This window comes from Camelus ferus, chromosome 2 (assembly GCF_009834535.1).
Source record: "Camelus ferus isolate YT-003-E chromosome 2, BCGSAC_Cfer_1.0, whole genome shotgun sequence".
Lineage (NCBI taxonomy): Eukaryota > Metazoa > Chordata > Mammalia > Artiodactyla > Camelidae > Camelus > Camelus ferus.
This window is the reverse complement of record NC_045697.1, coordinates 93,867,135-93,891,485: the sequence shown is the minus strand read 5'-3', so window position 1 is coordinate 93,891,485 and position 24,351 is coordinate 93,867,135. Positions and strand designations below refer to the sequence as shown.

Below are 24,351 nucleotides of genomic sequence, written 5' to 3'. Positions count from 1 at the left end.
TATCTATATAGGAAATAGTAGTGAGTTTGCTTGACTAAAATCTGTGTGTATGTTTGTGTGTTTTGTGTGTGCTTTTAATTTTAATATAGGTAAATTATTCTCTAGAATAGTGCTGTCCAAAAGAACACTCTTGTGGATGATGAAAATGTTTGATAAATCTGTGTTGTTTGGTAAGATAAACTCTATTCCCATGTAGCTTAATATAAGGCTGGTATAACTGAAGAACTGATTTTTAAATTTTATTTACTTTTAAGTAGTCACATGTGTCCAATGGCTGCCATATTGGTGAGCATAACTCTAAAAAGTTGAAGAGAAGAATATTTTAGTCTACAAATTTGCAGAGGCTAAGCATTATCAAATATTTTAACTATTGCCCTATTACAAAAAAAAAACCCCAACCTTTTTCCTTTGCTATTTGATTTGTTTTACTTTAGCTATCTTTGAAAATGAACCAAATTGCATGGCTTCTGTGGATAGTTTTATTTATTTTATTTCATGTGGTTAACAGTCCATATAACTTTAGCTGTTCATTCTTTTTATTATTAATTTGTAAGATATTTTCATTTTAATTAATTAGCTTTCTGTGATCTGCTTGAATAGTATCTTAAACTAAGTTTATTGTCTCACATTTGTAGCAATATTTGTTAAGCACAAATTTTTAATTTTTGTGGAGGAAATTGATTAATCTTTTGCTTTCTGCATTGATATTTATGTTCTTTTTAGAAAGAAAAAAGGTTTCTATCACAGAGACTGTGAATGACTTCAGATTTATTTTTCTAATAATTTTAAAATATTATTTTCACATTCAAATTTGAGCCAGCCATAATTAATTTTTCTGTAAGATTTGTTTTCCAGATCCAACAGGATCAGGATTGTTAAATCTCCTCAGGTGACTCTTACATGTAGCTGAGACTCATCCACGCACATTGTCTGCATGCACGGATGGCATCTGTGCCCCAAAGGACCCTACCCTATTTTAATTCATCTTATTTTAATCCATCTTGTAAGAAAACTGTTGGTTCCATCACCCACTTAACTCTCTACTCTTAAAAAAAAAAAAAACTAACCAGTTTTTCTGCCAATAATTTGAAATACCATTTAGTATATGTTAAATTCACATGCATTGTTGTCTAGTTTTAATACATGTAAAAAAATTCAACTTATCCATTTGTTTTCCTTTTATCCTTCTAAACCTTAACTGTATGGTATGTTGCAGAATCTGGTAGGTTTAATAGTCCCATTTTTAAAATTATGAATAAAGTCATTCTGTGTTTACTGTGCTGACACCAGTTCTCTTTCACCGACCACCCAGAGTTAGTGCAGACCCCACAAGTTAAGGACAAAGTCCCTTACAGGATACCAGCTTCAAATTTTGAGTGTTTCCCGGCCTCCGGCCTTCTGCCTAGCTGCTTATAAAGTAAGGGCTTCTTATATCTTCTTCAGGTTTGATAATTCACCAGATGAGTCACAGAACTCACTGAAGATGTTATTCTCATGATTACAGTTTTATTATGAAGGATGCAACTCGGAAACAGCCAAACCGAAGAGATGCATAGGGCGAGGTCTGGGGAGGGCCTAGAATGGAGCTTTCTTCCCTTCTCACCATGGAGTCAGGGCACATCACCTTCCCGCTGTATCAGTGTGTTCACCAACCTGGGAGCTCCACAGAGTGCTGGTGTCCATAGTTTATACAGGGGTCTCATTACATAGGCATGATTTGTTTATTCAGTGGCCACGTGATTGAACTCAATCATCAGACTTTTTCCCTTCCCTAGATATTTATTTAATGGACCCAAAGTTGCAACCCTCTAATCATGTAGCTGGTCTTTCTAGTGACCTCTCCCATGCTGAAACTATCTCGGGACCCATGATGAGTCACTTTATTAGCATAAAGGAGATACTTCTATCACTCAGGTAATTCCAAGGGATTTTGAATCCATGGGAAATGGATTCAAAGACTAGATATAACTTTAGAAATAGAACAAAGACTAGATATAACTTTATATTTATGGTATGTCTCTCTCTCGTTCTAAATATAACATAATTAAAATATTAAAAACTATGAATTTAGTGACTAATAACATGCAGACATCAGCATTTTCTCTTACTGTTTTAATGAGTTTGTAAGATTATTAGTTTTGGTTTTGAAAGTACACATAAAGTTATTTTGCTTCTGTTGCTCAGTATTTTACCTCAGTTTGTTTCCTTGTCTAATTGCAGCCCCTGATATATTCTCCACCTGTACCATTTTGTCTTTTCTAGTATGTCTCATATGTGGAATTATACAGTATTTTTGTCTTTTGCAACAAAGTTATCAAAATGCATTTGGCGTTCAATCAGAGTGTTTGTATGCCTTAATGATTTGTTCCTTTTTTCTGGCTAATATTTCATTGTACAGATATACTACCATTTTTTTAATCCATTCCCTGACTGAAGAACATTTTGACTTATTTCCACTTCTGGTGATTATGTATAACATTACTCTAAAGAATCATGTACAGTTTTTGTGTAAACATGCTTTTGTTTATCTTAGCGGAATACCTAAGAATAGGGTTACTGGACCATATGATGAATTAGTTTTCTATTGCTGCTCTGACAGATTACTGTACATTTAGTAAAACAGCAAAAAAATATTATTTTACATTTCTGGAGGTTGGAAGTCCAAAATAAGGTTCACTGGGTTAGAATCAAGACGTCAGCAGGGCTGCATCCTTTCTGGGCACACTAGAAGGAAATTCTCTTTTTTTGCTGTCAGCATTCCTTGTCCTGTTGACTAATTTCTCATTTTTCAAAACTAACATAGTAGCATCATCAAGTTTCTCTCTTACTCTGACCTATTCGTTTGCCTCTGTCTCCCACTCTGTAGGACTCTTGGGACCATGTTGGGCCACCTGTATAATCCAGGATAATCTTACTTTAAGGTCAGCTGCTTAGCACACAGTTCCATCTACCACCTGAATTCCTCCTTTTCTGTGTGACATATTGACAGGTTCCAGGCTTAGGGAATGGACTTTTTTTTGGGGGGGGGGTGCGGGAGGAAGGTATCATTATTCTGCTAATGACATATCATAAGCATATATTTAACTTTGTAAGAAACAAACTGTTTTCTCAAGGGCATCCTATATTCCTTCAAGCAGTGTATAAGAGTTCCAGTTGCTCTGCATCTGGTATTGATAAATTTCTCAGTTTCTCTTCCAACATCAGCGATATGCCTTCTCTTTTTACTGTACCTCAGACTGAGTCTTCTGCACACATTTGATGTTATTTCAACAGGTTGTATTCTGTCTTCTTCCTATAGCTGCAATGGCTTATGAATTCCCTCTGGAAAATGATATCTATTTTCTTTCTTCTAATATGTTAAGACTTTTACTACTTAGAGGAGGTGGGGAGAAACATCAGGGAACATTTTCCTGTCTTTGATACAGTGAATGTTGTCAAACTCTGCCCAGTCCTTTGTCATAGGGACTCTTTTTTAGGGCTTTCACCATTGCTTCTTGTGAGTACTTATTGAATATATACATATACTATATAGTATATATATATTTTCAATGTGTCTTCTCCTTCAAGTTTAGTGGCAGTGTGGGCTTTTTTTTTTTTTTTTTTTTTTTTGGACTGACGAAAAGCATTTGAATTTTTCCTTCAATCTGTTTTCTTGAAAAAATTGAAGAGCACAAAAATAATCTGTTTCTTTACATTTTGAAAGAATTCCTGTCTTAACCTGTTTGGGTCTATATAATGAAGAACCTATTGAGTGGGCGGCTTATGAAAAAACAGAAATTTATTTCTCATAGTTCTAGGGGCTGTGAAGAGCTAGGATGCTAGGAAGTCTAAGATCGAGTGTCTGAGGAAGACCCATTTTCCTGTTCCTAGAGAGCCATCTCTCTGCTGTGTCCTACAATGGCCCAAGGAGCAAGGATCTGGGGTCTCTTTTACAAGGGCACTAATTCCATTCCTGAGGGCTCTGCTTTCTTGACCTAATTATCTCTCAAAGGCATCACCACCACATACCATCACCTTAGGAGTTAGATTTTAATGTATGAATTTTAGGGGGGGGGCACAAAAATTCAGTTTATAGCAATTCCCTTATGAAAGATCTTTGAAATATTCTTTTAGTTGAAGGTGTTAGGTTACTGCAATCATTTTAATTGCTTTTCCTTCCACTTTATAATATCTATCTCTTTGAGGTTTTTTTTTTTTTAATCAAAATGTCCTAGAAAATATTTTCTTTTGTCCAGGTATTCAAAAATAATTGCCTGGATTTTTAGGAATGCACTCATTTACAGTTCTCCTATTTTTCTTTTTTCTGTGATGATTTCTTCCCACTTTGTAATATTAACTCTTTGTATGTTTCTAATTTTATATTTATTATATTCTTTTCCTCCTTCCTTAAGTGCATTTTATTGCTATATGAATAATGTTTTCTTTACATTGTATTTATTTGATACTGAATTGCCTTCATAACTTGCTTTGAAATTTTAGACAGTATTTATTTGTGATGCAAGAATAATTATATTTTTTTCTGATTTCTATAATTTTATTAATATTTTTAATGCTTTAGTTCAAGATTATCTATGTAACATGTTTTTCATCATTGTATGAAATGTTAGAATGTTTTCCCACTCACATGGCAAAAATAGATTAAAAATTTACATTAGTGGAATATAAGAACTGAAGTATGTTTTTGAAATTTTGGTTTTAGTTGTCTTAGTTTAACTTCTTGCTAATTAGAAGATATTATTTATAGAACAGATGCTTTTAAGTCTTCTATCAAGGTTATTTGAAATATTATTAGATGCTTTGCTAATTAACTTTACTGTTTGAGGTTAAAACATATTACAGGTTTAAAAGCATGCTTCGTTTATATAGTTTTCTTTAATCCCAGTTGCCTTACTTATTTTCCTTGGCTGTTAACTACCCCTACATCATTTATAATAATTCTATTTCCACTATACAGATGAGAAAATCTATGCTCACGTATTTAAAAAGAGCAAATAGATTTAAGTTGATATGCTTAAACTATAGTGTCATTATCCAACATAATCTGATTAAAACCTAAGTTTCATGCCTTAGCTATGTCTCTGGTTGAACATGTTATTCTTTTATGACTTTCAAGTGAAGGTGTTCTATTTTTTTAAATATCCAGCCTTAAATTAAGAGGACTTCCACTAATGAGGACTTATTTATAAACTCCTTTTTTATTTTTCTCTTATCTCTTCTGTAATGAGGTGATATATAAAGTCAGTGCAAGGAAAATGATAATATACCTATAGTTGTTGGATCTGTCAATGTTGTATTTTGATGTACATGTATATTTTTATTAATATCCATATCCAAACTTTATAATGCCTATGGAAAAGAAGATAATGTATCTTGATGAAACTATTAACAAGGAAAATACGAAGCACTCATAAATTGTTTACCAAAGAGTTAACTTTGAGCCTTTGTAGTAAGTACAGATTTGTTGGCATAAATACCATGCAAATAAATTCTTAAAAGTCTGTGTAGTAAAGGAAGACATCATGAAGTTCTATTTAAAATGATGTTCTTTGAATGTTAGCTTATGTTAAAAATTCCAATTCTATGTAAGAGTAGCATCTTGTAATTTAAACTCTTTTCTGAGTATGTCAGCAGAAGTAGGGTTCATTAAGTTGATATAAATCTATTCTGAACCTTAACCAGACTGGGAAGTGTAAGTTTAGCAGAGTATTTATACGGTAAGCATACCAAAACTGCTTACTTAATCTGAAGTGCAACTTGTGCTATTTCAAATTATGTGTTTTGGGTCCCACTTTTTTGGAGAAAGAAACCTATAACTCAGTCTTGTCTCTAATAATTTCAGCAGAATCTCAACTTTATACACATTACAGACAAATAGCTTGCATTTTGAATTTATAGCTTTGTGGTAATAAAGGCCAGATGGTGTATGTTTAACAACAATAACAAGAAAAAGATGAGGAAGAGCTCATACAAAAAAATGAAAGAATAAGAGTGGCAATCTCATTTTAATACAGGCAGATATTATTTTTTTGTTATTAAAAACTTGATATAATAATTTTATTTGTGGAGCCATAAAATATTATAATTATGATTTTATTACTTTATTAAAAATAGAAATGGGATTTTAAAATCCTTAGCCACATTCATTAATTTGTATTTTCTAAGCATATATTTTACAACTATTTCTTTCTGTGTTTTTCTTTAATCATCTGTTCAGTAGCTTCGACTTGTTCTCCATCTCTCAAATGAATAAACTCATAATCTCTTATTTGCCTTAACAACAATTTCCATTTAACAGACATATCACTTAGCTCAAAGCTGACTGACAAACTTGGAATCATTCCCAGTATCACACTCCTTGAATTGCCCTGCCCCTTGGCTTAAAATTCCTTTGCCTTTATTTATGTTTTTTTCTAAGATTATGAATCTTGCAAGATTCTTTTGCATAAACAACCTGACCAGCAGATGATGCAATATGGTTGTTCTTCCCTCTGAAACTGATGGTGCTCTGTATGTCCTGCACAATTGCTTTGATACATTTTTATAGGTAATCTGCTGTATTATTGGATTTTTGATTCATGATATTAACTCTTTATTTTCTGTCAGTTCTTGTTTGTCAAATATGGATTTTTATTATTTTTATTATCCATATTATCAAAATTCTTAGGAATGCTTTATAGAAAAATATAATTCTCTTTATTCAGTAAGCAAATTCAGTCTTTCAGATTTTAAGTAACTTGCCCAAAGTCACTCATGAACTGAGAAGACCTAGGATTTTTCACCTAAATCTAGTCTGATGACGAGTTCATGCTTTTAATCACTGAGTTTTAGTTGACATGCAATTTCAAGTCCTTAGCAAAGCTGAAATCATGGGAAGGCTGTATGCAACCAAAATGTTTGAATCAGTTTGTGAGTTTGTTACTGAAAAATCGGCCTCTGCACCCTGAAAAGCAAATTCAAACTCAGAGGCAGAGTTTTGGGAGCAAAGAAAAGGACAGCTTTGTTGCTTTGTCCAGCAAAGGAATTCACAGCAGGCTAATGCCTTAGACACTGTGAGCCCTTCTTGGGGTTGGTGTCTTGAGGTTTTATAGAAAAACCGGATGGAACAGAAAATAGGAACAGACAATCAGGGCATTTCACGGGGTGCTGCTACATTCCTCTTGACCTCAATGAGTCTTCAAGAGGAACTCTAGAGGGTCTGTCCATCCTTCTGAGATTATCAGCCTGGTATTGATGCAGGAAAACGGATGTGGGGCGTGAGGAGGGCTGTGTCCCAGGCTTCGGTTGAGCCCCTGGGACGTGCCCTGCCAAGTGTGGGTCCTTGGCTTCATGCAGGAAAGAATTCGAGAGTGAGCCACAGTTGAGTGAAAGTAGATTTATTCAGAGAGGTACACTGAAAGGCAAAAGAAAGGCCATGAGGTGTGGGGGTTGGGTGCTCAGATTAAAAGTAGGTACACACTCCATACATAGAGTGCAGGTCATCTCTGAAGTGGGAGAGAGAGAGGGCGGCAGCCGCCAGGCTTCCTGTTGCCAGTTTTTATGGGCTCGGTGGCTTCAGATGGAAATAAGTGGAAGGACCGGTCTAACTAGTTTGGGGAAGGGGCTGAGATTCCCAGGAAGTTGGCCATTTCCCACCATTTGACCTTTTGTGGCTAGCCTTGGAACTGCCATGGTGCCTGTGGGCATGTTATTCACCATGTTAATATATTACAATGGGCGTATAATGAAGCTCAAGTTCTGCTGGAAGTCAAATCTCCCACCATCTGGAGCCTCAAGGCCTACTGGGGGTTGAATCTTTCACCATTTTGTTGTTAACTGCTGTAGCATTCCTTGAATGGCTTGCCCTGCCCACTTCCTGTCTCAGTATCTCCTTTCTGGAGTACAGCCTCTACATTAAAGTTACTCTCAGTAAAGAGTGAATCAGCAAACAGTTTCCCATCTGGGAAGTCAGTTTGTTAATTTGCTTTATACTCCTTCAAGCTTAGATTATCTGAGGTCCACAGAAATCCCCACCCTCTCACTCCATTTAGAGCCCTGCTTCTAAGGTAAAATTTCCAACAGTTGATCTTTTTTCAAATTTCCCTCCTGTATCTATCAAGCCAAATGCAGTTAGTGTACTTAACTGTTATTTTAACTGTTATTTCTTTTATCTCCACCATCATCTATTACTCTGGCTGCATGTGTGGATGAACTTCAGTGGGATACTCTATCTACAGATGATGGCAGTTGAATTCCATAGTTGGAAGTACCTGGTGTATGAAAATAATTTTTTTCTCATTTTGTTTTATTATTCAGAACAAGCAGTGAAATAATGAGCTCTGAGAAAATAGTGTGTGTAATTATATTTTAATTTTTACATTTATTCCACCAAATAGATCTAATCAAAATTTGGCTTTCCTAATGGACTGAAAAACTTTTACATTTCTCTCTCTCTCTCTTTTTTTTTAAGTGTTGTAAAAGGTAGATTAGGTAAATTTGGAAATGAAGTTGAAAGCAGGATTTATATCCCCATATAGAGCTTATTGTCTTCTGGGGAAAACAGGCAAATAAACTAGCTATTTATGAATGAAAAATATTGCTAGCCGTATAAGTAAACAAAGGATGCCGTGGCTATCAAGTCATCAGCCACTACCACTGCTCCACGGTGAGCTGAGGGGGCTCAGGATGGAGATGCGTAGGCAGCCCAGCCTCTGCAGCCACCCCCACCGGTGCCCCGAGGGAACTCAGAAAGTGAAAGAACAGGACACTGGCCCTAGATAGCTAGGTGCATATCAAAGGAATGATTTCAATTCAGAGCTTTTCCACATATGGGAAGGTGCAAAGAAACACGCAAGCTGTCTGGCAGGGTCTGAGCCCAGACCTTTGCACCTTAATTCCTTAACTTGGACTATCTAGTTTTCTTTAGTTAGCAGTAATCTGTTGATGTTCTGACTACCCGATTCTTGCCTGAAAAGCTCCTATATATTCTGGCTCCCCCCTTGCCTCTCCAGAGCAGTCTCTCAGAGTAATCTAAGAGGCTGCCTCCTGTCAGAAAGTCCTGGGCTTGAGTCCTCAGAAAGTCCGCTGAATAAAACATAACTCTCAACTTTAAGGTTGTGCACTTTTTTTCAGTCGAGATATTAATTCCACTGATTAGTTAAACTTTTTGTGGCATAGGAAGTGCTAGGTTCCACTGGGGTAACTTAATCTTAGGAAGTACTTGGGCTCTTAATTGATTGAGGCAAGAATAGTGTCTCAAGGAAACTTTCTTTGTTAGTAAAAGAATTATAGGACGGAGCCAAAAAAAAAAAAAAAAAAAAAAAAAGAAAGCGAGAGCCAGAGGCAGAGACAGAGACGAAGTACTGTCCAGGGTCTGGATAAGTATATATATATACCCACGAGATGCAAAATGCAGCATAAGCCTTACAGCTTTTTAGACAGTTCCAGGGTAGTTTTGAAGCCTGGCTGTTATGTGGATCATGTAGAAATATACAGGCTGTCTGGCATGTTCTGAGCATCCCTAACTCCTGCTCTGTACTCTGCAATTTCAATAGAGGATGAATGGTCACAAGGTAAAGCAATGGGCTCTTTAATGGAAGAGCTCTGGAAGGAGTGGCGGAAAGAAAGTTGTAAGCCCAGCCGGCAGTAACAGTTACTCTCTTTCCATCATCTCCCAAATTCATACATAAAAGCATAAGCTAAAGCCTAAACTGTTGGCCAAATCCCAGATAGTTATTAATAACTAAAAGGCCTGACTTTCATTAGAGATTAAAAGATAAGATTACAAAGAAACAAAATGGGTTCTCTGAAAAGCAACATCACTGTGCAACAAAGGCAGAAAGTTGAAGAATCCATAAGTAAGGAAGAAACAAAACTAGAGTCTTGAGGAAAATAATTAAGCAAAAACTCATAGTAAATACCTCCAGAAAGATGAGGAAGGCTCACTTGCAAATAAATTAAATCCAAAAAAATTCAGATCCAATTTACTTCCTATTCCTTTTTTTTTTTTTTTTTTTTTTACTTAGGACTGCCTTTTCGCTCAGGATCTTGCAATGTGTCTGAGGGACATAGTCTATTTATCTATAATTTTTCCTTCTCCTCCTACTCTTCCTTCTCTTTCTTTTGGATCTTTCAGAGTGGAGATGGAGAGAGTAGAAATTAGGAATAGGTGAAAGAAAATATTATTTATTTATTTACTTATTTGTGTTTAATGTAACCATTCCCAGTCTTCCAGTTTTCTCTGTAGTATGTAACTCGTCTGGTATGAATGCCTCTTCAGGGCAGGTGTCTTTTTGTAAAGTGTTGGTATAGGTTCTTGAAAGTCCTCTGAGCACCTGCACATTGAAAATTTATCTTATATCAGCAATGTGATCCTAACCAATTTTTTTTTTTTAATCACTCTCGCATCTTTCCATCCTGTCTCTGGTGATATACCACACAACCTCATATTGCGAGGTTCTTTTTGCACAAGGAAACCCATAAATTCTTGCTGTGACAGAATGTGCCAGTTCAGGCAGTCCTTTCCCCTCATCCTGCCCTTGACAGTAGTTCTGTCCACACTTGCAGACACAGAGGTGCTGGGCAGACGTCAAATCTGTATGTCCACGCGTGCCTCACATTCCAGAGGACTTATGTCAACGGGCTATCCTAAGCGCTTTCTTACCGTGTTCTCTTCTTTTTCCCAAGAATAATGACTTCCAAATTTGATCTGTTTTCTTAGTTCAAATAAATGTTTGTAATAGTATGTGAGAGAAAAAGCTTGACTGCTCTTTCAGGGGGTTTCTGGAAGTTAATCTACAGTCTCTTTATCAACTGTTGTTCCAAACATTTGTATTTTCGCTGAAGTTGTGAGTCCATTGGAGAAGTACTTTAACATCCTGTGTGGTGCACAGAAACTGTATGAATGCCTATTTCAGGCTTAACTGAGCCTCTGTCACCTTCATGGGTCAGGTTGGTGATTAAATCCGTAGAACAGATTGTCATATGCTTGAAAGTAGAAAGTTGCAATGTACCTAAAAAGGGATCTTTTAGCCAGTGAGTGAGAATACTCAGTGCCAGGAAACCCTGTGCTCGTACTCTGAGACACCACTCATTTTAAAGTGATATTGGAAAGCTAATTAAAATATACTATGCTTATTCAACGTCTCAGATATATGAACATTAGAACGATTCATCTAAGATGATTGTGGAATACAACGTTCTGCCTGATGGAATGAAAATGACGTAAGATATCAAGCACACTTTGTGAGGTCTTGTTTTAAATAATAGAGTGGAGTAAGATTATGCTTAACATATGAATCATATTAAATGTTGTTTGAGGATGATTCTGAAACTACTTTAGATCTTGAAATGTCACTGTTTAAACATTATAACCATCAGGTTTTTGTTATTCAGTAACAGTTTCTTTAACACCAAAACTTCGATCATTTGATTTGTTTGTTTTCACAGGATAAAGGGAAATTAAATATGGTAGACTCTCCACTGCCGATTTTTGTAAACTGTCTTCTTAGTTTAGGGTATGTTTTCAATTTGTCACTCTCAAAAAAGAATGAGGTCATTCATTCTCAAATATTATCTATTCATCATTGGCCTGTTAGTACATTTTATTAGAAGAGAGTGACAATTTTCACACTAGGAGGTAACTTTTATCTAAAATTCGCCTTGCATTTAGTCTATTCTCCAACAAAACTGGAGTACTTCAGGGGATCTTAAAGGTTTCTGGCAAAACTTTGGAAATCAGCTTCATCCAGCAGGGTGTCATTTCCCTACTATCAGTACTAGAACTGATGACACAGCAAAAATTCTCATGTTACATTTCTCTTGGCATTTGTTTTGATTAAGTCCAACAAATTTCTGTCCTGATATTTGTTTATTTGTCCAGGTAAGCTCAAAAATTAGGGGAGTTATGCTTGAAATTTTGTACATTCATTTGGAGGTCTATGAAATAATTCCACAGAGGCAAGTATTATTTCAGATGCTATAAAATAACCACCTCTGATGTCTGTTGATTCTGATCATCTCTTGTCTGCAATTGACTACTAGTTAACTGTGCAAGGATGTTACATTTGAGATAATTCAGTTACACAACCTTGTCTGCTTTCAAACATATTTTTAACTGACTGATCCTTGAGTTGTGAAAAAGTTATCTGTATGTCTAAGTTGATATGTCAAATAATTTTAATAGCTACAATTTTAAATAAAACATAAGGTCAACAATCAAGATTCACATTTAAAATTTTGTTTTTATTCATTTCTTATCTGTTACAGAAGCAAAAGAGAAAACAGAAGCAGAGAATAAAGTAAGTACATTGACTTCATTAAATTTCTATGTCCATTTGGATTTCTAGCTATATTTTTTGAGAATATCATACAATTATTTAATCTCTGCATATCACTTTTCAGTCTTCTTTGAAGGAATTTAATTATCCGTAAATCCCAGTATACTGTACCTTCTTCTTAAGATTGCAAGTATATGTATTAATATGTATTAATGCACATAAAGTGCTTAGTACATTGCCTGGTTTGGTTAGTTGTTATTCAAAACAAGAATATTTCTAAATTGCTATTGTTACTCTTTCTAATATATTTGCCAACTAAATTAATCACATTTGGAAAGACTTATCCAGAATTTATTGGATGATAAGTGAAAATATTTTATGACCAAGTACTAGTACTAGCACAAGCCTTTCTTAGGATCTATTGAGTCTAAATTATATGTGCATTAACTTGAACCAAATTTGATAGTATGTCTTTCTTATCTACTGCTTGTGGAACCAAGATGTCTGCCCCATCCTCTTTCAGAAGTCACTTACTCTAAATTGTACGGTTAAGTCCAATGATTTCTTTAGAATTCTTAACTCAGGTGTAGGGTGCTCTTTCCCGTTAGTTTGTGGCTGTTGTGCGCTGCTGTTTGCCATAGTACTGCTGACCATCTTCTCTGTTGTCAGGGAGCGTATAGGAAAAGAGGTATGTGCAGCCTGAGCAAATATGCAGTTTATCTTTTTCCCATAAGATACGTGTGTGTGCACCTTTGCAGGAGGAGAGGGTGTTTTAAAAGTTGCTCACTTGAACTTAGTCCAGAATCACAAATGAAAATATGATATTTTCTCAAGGTTCCTAACATCTCCTCGCATGTTTTACGGTTTACACATCTGCCATTCTTCAACTTTTTACTGTCCTTTTGTGAGAAATGACCTACAAACTCATAAGGAATTGAATTAATTTCTGGGTCCATCTCTCTTCCCTACATGGATCCTCAGTATTCTAACCCCATTCAGCTTGGCTTGTAGCCAAGTCAGTGATGCTTATTGATTACCTTCACGTTATATGGAGTATCTTGCTGTTAGCTCTCTGTGGGACCACGTGTGAATAAAGTTTCTACGGGTTTAGTTTCTTTGCTCAGTGTGAAGTGTGTCCCCACCCCCACCCCCACCACCATGTGAAAACGCAGCATATCTTTAACTCTTGAAGTTTTCTTAGTGAGCTATGCAAATTGTTGAGGAAGATACACTAAATGGCATACTGGTGAGCCAGCAGAAGAGCATAGATCATAGTAAGAGAAAAAAATATTTCTTTAGTTAAGGAATTTCCAGTATACCACATGGAGAGGTGTTTTCTTTCATTTTCTTCATTCTTTATCATGGAGCTTATTGCAATAAATGAAATAACTACTTAATTCTTCAACAGATGTTACCCTTTTTAACCTCTGGGAATCAGTGATTCTAGGTAGACTTTGATCTCTCCCTGAGTGTGTAAATAGCTATTTGCCTTTTCATTTAAAGAGGAATTTTATAGTTGTTTCTGACACACAAAGGAAATACATTTGATTACCAATTGTGTACTGTGTCCAAAATATGTACTATTGAATAGGCAGGAGAGAATTGGAAATAACAATAGTGTCAATAACATGGATCAGTCAATAACATGGATCAGTCTTCTGGTTATTAAAACGCTCCTTAAATATCAGTGTCTTTTAAAGTACATCCTATCCATTGGGGAAACGTGCTACCTCCTATCATTTTTGACACTTTCCTCCTGGAAAGAAGAGATAGATAGACAAACAGATAGAGATACAGTCTTTTCCCACTTGATAATCTTGAAAATTTGGCCTTTTTATGCCAATTATTTACAAGGAAACTGAAAATTAGAAAGTTTACCTAACTTGTTCAGATTTACACAGTCCATGACACATAGACAAAGAAACAAGGGTTTGAAGCCAGTTGTGTTTGACTTCAGAGCCTAAAAGATCATATTATTATGCGGAAATATTTTACAGGTGCTGTGTATTTCATTTCAGCAAACACTCTCAAAGTTAGGTTTAAATAGCTTGTTCAGTGAACAGTGAGGCACAAGTGGCGTGTGAATCCAGTCTTCTCCAATTCCATATTCATGGCTGTCAACTACTCGCTTCTCCTTTTCTCAGTTTCTTTTAATACCATCTTAAGAGAAATACAATTTCAGTCATCATTATTTAGGAAAGAACAAAGTAGCATATATAGGCACATTTAAGTAAATATACTGAGAAGAGATAGCATAGAAGACCACTGTTAATAAACTTACACTTTAACCAAATCATCTTAAGAACATACAGTTAAGACCTCTGTTGCTCTGGTCAATGGACAAACAGGAATTGAGTTCAAAAAGTTTATACTACAGATTTGGAATATTTTTCAAGCCTTCACTGTGACTTTATGATCATCAATAGTTAAAAAGAAAAAAAAAGAGCAAACACGATAATTTTCTTCTCAATGATCAGTAAGAAACCCTTCTTGTATTCTTGTTCAGAGTAGTTAACTGTCTGTCAATAGTAAACCCAGATCAAATGGGTTTTGTTTTGTCAGTCTGCATAACAGATTTAAATTATTAGTGTATTTGAATAAATTATCAATATTTAAAAATTGGTAAATAACATAAAAATCCAAACTTATATTTTTCAAAAATTAGAATATCTGGCAGTATCAAATTCACATGGTATGAATTACACACTTTAGGGATGTCAGAGTTGAGTCACCATTAAAGTTACCAGCCAAAGTGATATAGTTTGGGGAATGAAAAGGTGTTCTATTAAATTGCATGCCTCACTATCATGCAGAAGCCAGAACTGTCTCAGGGAAATGATGTATGATTATTCTAGTCTTATAATCATCAAAGTTCCTAATACTCCCTATTGACTCACAGACCCTAAAACCAAGTGTCAATATTTATTGAACTATTGTATTGTCAAAAGGCAAAGAAAATATTTCCTACTCTTAAGTCTCTAAGAAATTAAAGAAACAAAACATATATTGATAGCATCTTTTGCTTCAAGATTCTGTGCATTATATTCACCCCAAAATATTAATCTGCCTCAATCTCAATATTATTTCATATAATACTCATTTTATGATATTTTGAAAATTATTGTAGATTCCAGTTTGATAAGTATTCTATTTTATTGATATTATAATTACCTAAGAAATATAAGAATCTCAAAACTTGCTATTTCTTCATAAAAAAGTGTTTAATAGAATCCTTCAAAAATACTGTGGAAAGGAAATTTCTGAGTTCTTGAAAGTCTAAATCATTAAAAACATTTTTGATGATAATCTGAAAAGTATGGTGGAAAATACTGAATTCTCATTCAAGAACACCAGGATACTACTATTATTACTACTACTACTGCTAGCTTACAAGGACGATAAAGTAGGAACTTGAAGATGCTAACTTTATATCTTTAAGAAAGATGTTCCTCTTTAGGATTTTTCACTAGAATTTAGTAAAATATATATATATATATTTTCCTTCAAAAATGTATAGGATCTTTTTGAAGAATAAAGTAAACAGGATTCATGAAGAAAAATTTGAGTGTATTACCAGTGGACACTCAAATTTATAAAGAGAAATTCTTAGAGTTAATGTTGTAGTTGAGATAGGCTTGTATCATTTATTTTTTCTATCAACACTGAAATCTTGAATGATAAATTCAGCATTATAAATTCCCTTGTCTTTGAATGGACTTGAATGATTCTCAGCCAAGTCCACAGACTCAGGAGAGCAGCAGTAGCTTTCTAAATATTCTAAAGTAAATATAGAGGGTACCTGGGAAACAGAACTTCAGAGAAAGCAACTTTAATCCCCTAAACTGTCTGCTTTACACATCAAGAATGGGATGGCTTATTCCTAGATTGTTGTAAAGATGTAAGAGTGAAATGAAATGAAACCACAGCCAACCTACAGATCTCTAACAGACAGTGTGTTATATGAAAACATAAAAATACATTTATATACTTCACAATGAGTTTTAAGTGTCACATGTATACATATATATAATTGTGTCTACATATATATATGTACATGTGTGTATATGTGTAATACTTATATGTAGATAAGTTTGTGTGTATATAGATGGACAGGTTAGATCTGATACGTCTCCAATACATGCAAATTATCATACTCTCTTATAGAGAAAATAAAAGGGAAAACCTACAGAGATAACTTTGTCAAAAACTGTAAATCCTAACGAAAAACTCAAAGTCATGTCTTTTTTGACATGGAAGATGAAGACATAAGAAAATCTCTCAAAAATATTATGAAAGACTTGTAATTTAATATTTTATCTTCCTAATTATATTCTACACTTGTTTAAAATTTAAAAGTCTCTTTTACCTCAGTGTTGGCATTTGCACTCACTTTAAAATATAGCTTTGAATTTTTGACTTTTTAAAGTATAGGTCATTGGAAAATTTTTTTATATTGATGTATATAGAAATAAAATTATATAAATTAAGCAAAACATGTTTTAGTTATATTATCCCATTTTTCTCTCTCCTACACACATATCTTGGGTTCCATTCTTGGAATAGGAAAACATTCTGTATCTAAGTTAAGTTTAAAATATTACAGAAAATGCTTTAAGTATATCAGGACTAAAGAGTTACAGAGCTGACCTTGCCTTATCTTTCTTTGCAGGCTTTTAAAATAAGTTTGTGGGTTTCTGTTCTGTGAACTAAAATTTAATAACGTGTTTGTAGAAGGTGAAGTTCCCAGGCTAAGAACATTTATCCTTGAGAAAGTTCAGAGCCTATATTTCCTAGTAGCAACTTACAGGCTAATTTAGAAAGACTTTTTATCTTTTGTCTCTTTAGATAGAGTAATGGCTTATGTGTGAATTGAATTAGATACTATAAAGATGTGGCATTTTATGTAGAAACCTATTCAATGTGCCAATATTTTTGCCTCTATTTAAAAAGTTATATAATGAATAAAATAACTTTTATCAATAAAAGAAATATATTTAACATGGCTTTTTTATATGCTGTGTTTTATAAAATGACAGTATTTGATTTACTAAATAGTGTGATTCAAAAGAATATTAAATTCTTCAATTTCACCCATCTTATTGATTACCTATTTGTATATAAAATAAATTATTTACCAGATAAAAATACTAAAATATCTGATTTTATATATGTACTTACAATATTTGGTGGCCCTAAATTATTACATTTTAAAATTGAGATGCATCTAATACATTTTAGCTGTAGAGGAATGTATTTAATAGTACACACTCTAAGTTTTAATCTAGTCTCCATTCTTGAAATTGGAAAAATGAGTTGAATTAAGATAGTGTAAATTTATACAAAAACATTCTAATTATTCCAATTCAATCCCAATGCCTTCCTTTTCTTTTAGATATTTCATTTCTTATATTTAAGATTTTTGCCTTATATTCCATTGATATCCTCCAAAATAATTACAGGCCAAACATTTCAAACACTGGGGAAACAAAAATACCTAAGTTATATTAAGGCATAATTATTCACCAAAGGAATATCATAAAAATGCACTAAAAAATATCCATGACTTTATTACCTTTGTAACCTATATTTATTTCTTAGTGGAATATACTAACGCAAGGGTAATACATTTTCTTTTAATGTGATTTCCCGTGTGAAGAGTCTAATCTACTGGATTTTAACACAAATGGCGCTTCGGTTTTGCTCAGATAGAGGTTCCATTAAAAAGTAAAAGGCAACCTCTTTCTAGGTATAAGCAAAACTGAAAAAAGCAACTAAAGACTAGTAGCTTAATCTAATTCAAGGAACTAATTATTTTCCCCAAATTTATCTGATTCCTTAAGCCAATAAGCTGATGTAGTATATCACTTGAAGCTTATGTTATTTATTGGTAGGATAAAAAAGAAAACACTGCATAGAACGGAGAATCTACCTCTGTAATCATCACTGTCTTATATGACTTAGATATATTACCACACTCCATTATTCTGATATACTTTTAAACAGATATAATTTTATATGGATTTGAAGGCTAATTCTTAGAAAGCATAGCAACACTAAAGTTCTTTTGGTAGGGAAAACATTGGATCACCCATCTGTCAATAGTTAGTATTTTTTTTTAATGAAACCGTTTTTATTGTGTACCGTTGCAAAAAAAACTAAATTCTAATCTGTTTCGTTTTATAATTTTTTATATTGTAACTCCAGAAGCATCACCTATTTCGCAGCACATTTGTAATGTTTATGTGAATGTCGTCTGCAGTTACTAACCATCTTAAAATAGTAAATGCCCCATCTGTTGTAAAATAAAAATATATTGGCTCTTCAAGCCAGTTTTACTTGCTCAAAATGTTGCTTTTTTTAAAAATTATTTTTTCTTTGTTTTGAGAACATTAGCCCAATTAACATTGCTATCAAAATGAATTTTGCATGTTATATGTATCACCGTTGCAGATGTATAAGTGAAAATTGCCATGTCATCTGTGTTCATAATTGTTTAAGATCGGCAATAACTTGAAAATTGAATGAGGTTACAGAGACTTCATTCAGACTATAAATTCTTAATTTAGCACCCTAGGAGACTCAGTTGTTCTGCCTTTTATTACTCATTTGCTCCAGTCTCCCACATTGTATAACCAAAACTGAAGTGGTTTAAAAGCTTATTTTCTCACAAATCTTGCCCTCTTGTTTCTAGACAGCAATATTTTATACTGAGCTCTATCTAATGCTTTGTATATTTCAAAAATGCAATAGTAAAAGAGATGGTTTAAAAACTTCCAGCTACTTAAGATTAGACGGGGATGAAAATCGGTGACAATGTAAAGCAATAAAAATGAGATCGCAGAATAACATCAAATTATGTTTCAAGAAGTACATGATTTATAGTTTCTTGCAATTCTATAAAAGCTTCAACAAAAACTATAGTGGAATAAGGGGAGGTCTGTAAGGAAGCAGTAAAAGTTCACAGCTCAGCGTGGACAAGTGTTTCCAAAGATGTTTCAATGCACAGAGAAACAGATTTTAACAAATATCTCAAAATATATGGTTCTGTTAGGCAAAATGCTTTCCACTCCTGCCAGCAACCCATACTTAAAAGAACATTGTGGACATGGATGTTCTGAATTTAATTGAATGAAAAGTTCGTCAAATGGGATCTACATATATGTCCATTTCAATTTGGTAGCGCATCTTTTCAGTGAAGATGATGCAATTTTCTTCTTGTATTTGAATAAATACATGATATTTATTGGAGGTTTCCTAAAAAGGCCTGAGAAGAGCGGTCAGAAATGGTAAGCAATTATGTAGTCACAGAATAAGACCTCCAAAAAAGAAACTAAATACAATTAACTTTGCATATTGACTTGTTAAATCATCACACAAAATCTGTGGATAGATTTTCCACCTGTCATGTTTCAACTATCTGGGCTTATATAATATAGATTGTGTGACATAATTAATATTCACTTTGGAGAGCCATTGAAGATATTTAAGATCATTGTTACTGTCCAAAGTAATTCTATCCTATAGAACTTTCTGAAATAATGGAGAAGAGATATTTATTTATAAACAGTAAATGGTAATTTAACTGGAGAAGCAAAGAAATAAAAAAACACTCTAGCATTTTTATTTTACAATATAATATTTTAATCACAAAAAAGTACATTGTCTTGTCACGATTCTTAAAGATTAACAGTGTTGTTTAGGAAGTGTGCTGTATCTCATCAGTTTGATTTTTCTTTTCAGTTATGGTTTATTTCTGAGATTCCTTGCCTAACTTGTGTGAGTTAAGATGCTAGAAGTAAGAGATCATTCCTGTTGGTTTGCTTGCTGAAAAGAAACAGTCTTTCTTTTTGAAAAAATCCAGTGCTCTGTAAATCTGCTGTTAATATCGCTTATATATAATCTGAGCTATTGGTAGACTAATCAGATAGCTTTGTTCTTTCCTCTTATTTGGCCTTGTGTCTCCTCTTATGCAACAATGACTTCCACCAAGTCCTAGAGAGACTCTGTTTCTAACCTTTCTTGCCTTGAAGGAGCTGAAAATCTCAAGGGATATTTGTTCTAAACAGTAGTTTTTGATCTTGACTGTACATGGAATCTTCTGCAGAGCTTTTCAAAGATACGGATGCCAGGGTCCTACCTCCAGAAATTCTGATTTAATTGGTATAGAGAGCAGCTTGGTCACAGTGATTTTATTAAAGATCACCTAGTGATTCTATGGTTAAAAAAAATCGCTATGCTCTAGTGTCTCCCTACCTTCCAGCCCCGCATCAGTCTGCCACATCTTCTATTTATGAAATGCAAGATTGTTTCCTAGTAGGTCTCAGGTGTTTTCAGGAACCCAGTGAGAAAATCAGCTAGCACTGCTGTCAGACACCCTATGTAAATAAATGTTAATGACAGCTACTTGCAACTTCTTTAGCAGACTGTTTTAAGGAACGCTGTCAAGACCACCAGAGGAATAGAATAAGAAATAAAAGTTCAAGCAAAGAGAATTGGGAAGGGAGTCTGGGCAGATTTTAGAGGAAGAGGAAACTTTAGCAGAAAAAGCATGGGATGGAAAGACAAGAGGACCTTGAGGTTATTATTGCTCCAAGGACAAGAAACGTGGAAGGATTTAGGTTTCCATGTGGAAAGGCATAAAAGACCGTGGGGGCTACTGAATAAAATCCACACTCACTATATGTTTTTTTTTTTCAGTGTGCATATAAAAGTGGAAAATGACACATAAATGGATGTATGATACTGGAGTCATATAGACATAGGTTTAGTTTTTTCAGGTGTAAAGAGAATCTAAAATATTGTACTAGAATGTATAAATGTATAAATTTTAGATTTGGCTTGGGAAATTTTAAGCATCAGCCTTGTTTTCTTGTTTGTTTGTTTGTTTATTTTTAGCATCAGCCTTGTTTAGTCTCATTTTATATATGAAGAAACTGAGGCACGAGAAGTTTACATGGCTTGCTCAATTTCCAATACGATAATATAGTGTCATTTGGCAAAAGTTGTAGAAAAATCCCTAAAATTTCAGCACTTTGATTTTACAATCTGTAACATTATTGTGTTGAGACAGCTGGACTCTAGTATGTATTCCAGTTCCAAAGGCTTTGACTTCTTAAGAGTTACTTCTGTTACAAGAAATTCAAAATCACCCTCTTGGTATTCTATCTTAAGCAAAGTCAGAGAATTCTTTTTTACAGTTTTCGGTTTTCAGAAAAGTCTTTCTTTCCCGATTATTACTTAAAGACTGTCAAATCTGGTTTGGCGGGTAGCTGCCAATGGCTCCTCTTACTCCCTCAGGCCTGTAGATTTGAATTCATTCAGGGCAGCGTGATTTCTTGACTTGGGTTATGTTCTCCGTATCTTCTTTTGTTCTTTCCATTTTGAAGATCACACGCCTTCTTAAAGAAGATAGAATAAAAGACCATTTGTGTACTTATCCAGCTACTTTCCCTACTTCTAAAATGACACGAATTTTTATAGATGACAGACAAACATATTCCATTTTCATCCTGATTCAAAGAGTTTGGTAGTTTTTGGGCTTTTTTTTAAGCATTATTTACCATGTTATCTGACATTATTCTATAGGTCTGTATTAAACTTTTATATTTTTTATTAATGCTACAAACTTTTTTTCCCCATTATTTTGGCTTTTTTAAAAAATTTGAGCTAAATAGCTTTCAAAGATTATTACACAGAGGAGGTCTTTGATCTTCTTAGAAGTAGTGCTAAGAGATGATAAAAGTGTATGTTTTGACTTTGTTTCATATTTGGAGATACTGTTTCACACCTTTCCCGTTGCCATCTAGCAGGCGTGTTATTAATACTATTTATGTGCCTGCTTTCTTGTAAAGTCCTTAGAAACTTTTTGTACTCATTATGTCTTAAATCCCAAAGACCACAGTAGATGGGACACATTGTTCTCATCTTATAATCAGACAGATTGAGACATAGAAAAATAAGTGATCTTTATAACCCCTTAGCTTTTGGGGTTATTTCAACATTTTCAGAACAAGGGAAAAAACTATTAGTAATGACTTCTTAAATATATTAAATTGAGGATATGTACAGTATTGTGTTGCTCTGAAGCTCACTATTTGAACTCAACTATAATATGAAAGTAGAAGGGAAAATAAAAACAAACAAACAGAGGGACCTTGAGAACCAAGGCTAACTTGGTCATTTCCTTGATGTTTTGTAATGTGAACTACAGACTCTATCAAAGAGGGCTATTAAGTTTTCTGCCCTTTAAAAGTCATTTACAATGTCAATACTGTGATTTTTGTTTTAGAATTTCCAAAATAGGACTTTCTGGAACTATTTTTTTAACAACTAAAAGTCTTAAAAAGGCCTTTTGGAAAAACTGTATGTAATGTGCAGTTACACAGTTCCTTTCTAAGTTCTGTGACACATTTCGAAAATGTTAATGTTACTACCCTAATAATGAATGGTTTGTTTAAAAGAAAAACATGAAAATAAATGCTCACCTATAGAAGATTATCTAATAAATGAGCTCACATGGATTTTCATCTCCTTTTATCTTGTTTGTACAATGAGATACTAACTGAAGTACCAAATGTCCCTTCACTCAATGGGGGAACCCTTGCATTTAATTACATTGGTTATAATGCTGTTACCTGGAGTGCTCTCATGTTTGCTTTACATCTACATACATTTTCTCCTTTTCTGGATACAATAACTGTATTCCTGAGTAGAAGCTACTTCATTATTCCATGAAGTGGAAAAAAGTACACATGAATCTGTTTACATAATGTTCATAACCAGGCAAAGTATTTTTCTGTTAAAAGTCAAAGGACCAATTGATGGCATTTGGGTTAAACATATCTGAGAGATGAAGACAGGGGGACTTCGGCACTGCCACTAATTTTCTATTTGTAATCTGGATGCTTCTTTACGCTTTGTGAAATTCATTGATCTGTACATTTATGATTTAGAGTGTTTCACATGTATTTATATATTATTTGAAACTTTATTTTTGAAAGAGTTCAATATATTAGCTATAGCTGAAAAGGAGAGAATTAAACCCTCAATGAAGAAGATCAAGGGAAGATTATCTAGAAGTACAGTTAACACAACAAAAGGGATTTAAACAGGGGTGATGTAATTGTTAACTACTCTCCGTATGTGAAAGAGACAATTCTGCCACTACAGACAAGTCTAACAGAGTTTGTAATGTGCCTCTTCTGAGTTCAAAACCTTCAAGTCACAGTCAAAAGAGCCAGACATATAGATACACGATTTACAATGGTTCAGCAAGATTTTTTTGACTTTATGATGGTGTGAAAGCAGTATATGTCCAGTAGATGCTGTGCTTCAGATTTTGAATTTTGATCTTTTAGGGCTTAGTGATAAGCTGTATGGGACACTCCCTCCCTCTCTCTCTCTCTCATGATGCTGGGCAGTGGCAACAAGCCACAGGTCCCAGTTAACCAAGTGATCACAAGCGTAAACAACCAGTACACTGACAACCATTCTGCACCCAGACAGCCATTCTATTTTTCACTTTCAGTGCAGTATTCATTACATTACATGAGCTATTCAGCACTTTATTATAAAATAGGTTTTGTGTTAGATGATTTTGCCCAACTGTGGGCTAACGTGTTCTGAGCACACTTAAGGCAGGTTACATGTATTAACTGTATTTTTGACTTAATGATATTTTCAACTTACGATGAGTTTATCAGGATATAACCCCATTGTAAGTCCCGAAAGATCCATATAAAAGTCTGGCTTATATTTGGGGATTAGTCAGGTGACCGGTCCAACTTAAGATTGCTTTAAACTTGGTTTCTTATTGAAACAACAAACAAGAAATACAAAGGCTGTATGAGATGAAAAGTAATAAGGAGTGTCTGCCGGATTTTAGTAGAGTTCTGATTCCTCATGGAATTGTGCTAAAAATTAGTTGATCTTAACAGCCTCTTGGGAGTGAAAAGCCCCAAAACACCAGCCCCCTGCATTTTTACTTTCTAGACTGGAGACTACATTCCACATGGATGTTCTTGTTATGTGTCAATTACCGAGTTCAGATTTCTCCCTCCAGGTACCCTGGGGCTATTGAAAGCTGGCCATAGTCTAC

At 34.2% G+C, this 24,351-nt stretch overlaps 1 long non-coding RNA gene across 1 annotated transcript in view; it reads left to right on the top strand.

Annotated features, from left to right (window-relative positions):
* Positions 1 to 12,317, top strand: part of LOC116658385 — a 180,339-nt gene extending 168,022 nt beyond the window's left edge. Inside the window, exon 9 of the long non-coding RNA XR_004313765.1 lies at positions 12,244 to 12,317. This is a non-coding gene — a long non-coding RNA (uncharacterized LOC116658385). The remainder of the gene's footprint in view (positions 1 to 12,243) is intronic.
* The last annotated feature ends 12,034 nt before the right edge of the window (positions 12,318 to 24,351 follow it).